The 3,120-nt window shown below is 45.0% G+C and overlaps 1 pseudogene; it reads right to left on the bottom strand.

Moving 5' to 3' along the window:
* Window positions 1-800: 800 nt before the first annotated feature.
* On the bottom strand, window positions 801-1,249 carry LOC101588236 (annotated as a pseudogene).
* Window positions 1,250-3,120: the final 1,871 nt, after the last annotated feature.

Below are 3,120 nucleotides of genomic sequence, written 5' to 3'. Positions count from 1 at the left end.
AGGCCCTGGGTGCAGTTCCTAATGGAAAAGAAAAAGGCAGGCTCTGCACAGCCAGTGGCTGGAAAGGTTTTCTGGATGTAGACACCTTGGGTCAGAGGTGATGCACTTAGAAATGTGTAGGAAGCGCTCACAGCTGCTATGCTGAGAATTATGTGTGTCCTTGGCTTGAGAAGCCTGCTCCACTTTTCAAGCTAATGTAATGGCCATCACATTAATGGTAGGGGATGTATGAGTTTCAACTTCATATGAAAATCTATAGCAACACAGCTGAGGCCATCTGCATTCTCTGTGACCAATTCTAGGACAGTAAGATGTGAGACAACGAGAGGAACTTAAGGACAATTTAGGCTGCCTGGCCTTTCATTCACTTACCTCTTCATTCAACGCATTACTGTTAGCACATCCCTGACTAGGACCTGAAAATATAAAGAAGGTGTAGGCTTTACCCTTTGGGAAGATTCTGAGCTAAGAGCTTGTCTTATTTTTCTCTCCGTTTGAGACAATACCCAACACCCAGAATTAAGAGGAGGGAAGGTTTATTTAACTCACAGTTTGTAGATGTTCCAGTCCTGGCTCCAAGGCAGGGCAGCCTGGCAGAGAACTAGCTCATGGTGGGCCAAAGGTAGCAAAGCAAGCAAGGGGGACAAGGGAACCTCTTTTTGTTCCTTATGTTGTTGCCATGCAGCGTGGATTAGGATGATGCCTAACCCATCAGTGGATTGCCTTAGTAATCATCCTCGTCTTTTTTTGTTTTTTTAAACCATTTGTTAGCATTTGAATGAGCCGCCTGTCCAGTAGCTTCAAGCTACCAGGACACAGGCCCCCCCAACACCCTTAATCTTCTCCTCAGCTCTTCTGCTGAAGACTTTGGCTTTCATGATGACAGGCTGCTTTGGGAGCTTTCCCTTCCCAAGAACTTTGTAGTAGCCCAATCGCACTACATCAATGATGGGAGCTACTCTAGTCTTGTTTTTGGCAGCTTTTACTCGTGTCTGCTCACTGACCAATGTCCACAATTTATCAAGGTTGACAGTTGGGCAGAAGCTCTGGTTTCTCTTTAAGTGGTAATGCCTCATATCAGCCTTCCCAAAGTAACCTGGGTGATATTTGTCGAAGTTGATCCTGTGATGATGCATGCCACCAGCATTACCCCGGCCTCCGGGGTGCTTCCGGTGCTTGCCGATGCGGCCATGGCCGTGGCTCACATGGCCCCGAAGCTTCCGGGTCTTCCTTAGTCTGGAGGGCATGTCAGCGGCCGAGACAAAAGGGCCATCCTCTGTCTTTAATCCCCTTTAATTCTAGCATTGTGCCGTGAATCAGTCCCACACTGTAGATCAGCCACCTCTAAAAAAGCCCCACCTATGACTGCATGCGGCTTTGGGGGATGTTGAGGCACAGCCAGAACAGAGCTCTAATCAGATAAGAAAATACTACCGGGTGATAATTGGCATACAGCAAAGGGCTACCTAAATGAGAACAGAAACAGCAGGTCAAAAGCATTATTACTTTGAGATTCAAAAAACAGAGATTGGCCAACAGGTTTATTTTCCTGGCTAAGCAGGAATACTCTTTTAATTTTAATGTTTTTATTTTAGAGAGAATAAGAAAATAATAGATAAAATATTAGAAATGATATAGGATTTCAGAAAAAGATGATAGGAATTCAACATTGGTTGTTATGTTGCACATTGTTGTGATCAAAGAAAAACCTCTTACCTTAGACTCATAGTTCAGGGCTTTAGAGCTGACAGAAGCAGCAGGATTCAGGGGCCAGAAAGGGCAGGAGAGAGGCCGGGCCTCCCGAGCTCCTTCTGGTCCCTCTTGGTGTAGGCCTCTGGTAGTAAATGAGCCATAGTTTTAAAATGTTTTGTTTTTAATTAGGGCACACGTGTGGGACATGATTCCGTTCATGGGGCACAGTGGGCACATGCGTGCAACACCTCTTAGTTCATTTTGCTCTTCCCCTCCTCTCCTCTCCGGCCCCCTCCCTCCATCTCTTGGTCTCCTGCTTTTCTGCAACAGTCCTGAAATCTTCCTTATTCCATCTGTCTTTTATTTTGCTCTTTATATCATGCATTCCTCATGCAAGAGTAACCATGGGCGATTGAGCTTGTGTGTCTGATTTCCCAGAACACCTTGGTCTCAAGGAGCAGCCATTTTCCTACAGGTGGGTAAAGTTTACCCTTCTTTATGGCAGAGTGGTGTCCATCATGTGTAAGTACTACATTTTCTTTATCCATTCATCTGTTTTATTGAATTGACACAACATTCCTGCTCCACTTTTCAAGCTAAATTCCTGAGAAAAAAAATACCTGCCAAAAAAAGCCAGACTTCCTTCAGGATGTATGTAGCGATGGATGATATCTCTGCTGAGAGGAACTTAGTTTCTGTGTCAGTGCCCCATTCTGACCCAATCCACACCCACTAACTCTTTTTCAAGGATAAGAACGAAGGTTTTTGTTATTTTTAAAAGTTTTTTGAGATAGGGTTTCATTCTAATTCAAGCTGGCCTCAAACTCACGGTGACCTTCCTCCCTCAGCTTCCCACATGCTAGGATTACAAGCATGTGCCACCATGTCCAGCGCATTTTATAATTTAAAAAAGAAAAACAAATGCTAATGTGACAAGCTATAGATAGAGCTAACCGTTGCCACCATTTTTAAGCGCCTGGCTCTGTGGTCTGTATGTTCACAAGATGAGCAGTCAGCACCACCGTCCACCTCAGAACGTTGAAACCTTGCACCTATCAACACCTTCCTCTCACCCCCGGCACCTTCTAGCTTCCTGTTTCTATGAACCGGACTCCTCCAGGTAGCTCACAGGAGCGGAATCAAACCGTATCCGTAAGCTTTCATATTAGCTTATTTTACTTAGCAGGATGTTTTAAAGATTGATCCATGTCAAACTCTCAGTCGTTTACAAGGCTGATATCCCATTATGTGCAGATACATTTCCTCCATCTCCCGTGCGCACGGTTCTTGGTGCGCGATGCACATTGGCATACAAGTATCTGTTCAGGTTTCAGTTCTGTTGGACATAAACCTGGACGTGCAGCGCTGGGTTACTCCGTGAGTACTTTCTTGAGAAACTGCTAGAGTATTTGGCATGGAAGCTGCACC

Source organism: Octodon degus, unplaced genomic scaffold (genome assembly GCF_000260255.1).
Source record: "Octodon degus isolate 3935 unplaced genomic scaffold, OctDeg1.0 scaffold00065, whole genome shotgun sequence".
Taxonomy (NCBI): domain Eukaryota; kingdom Metazoa; phylum Chordata; class Mammalia; order Rodentia; family Octodontidae; genus Octodon; species Octodon degus.
This window is presented reverse-complemented; position numbering and strand designations above follow the sequence as displayed.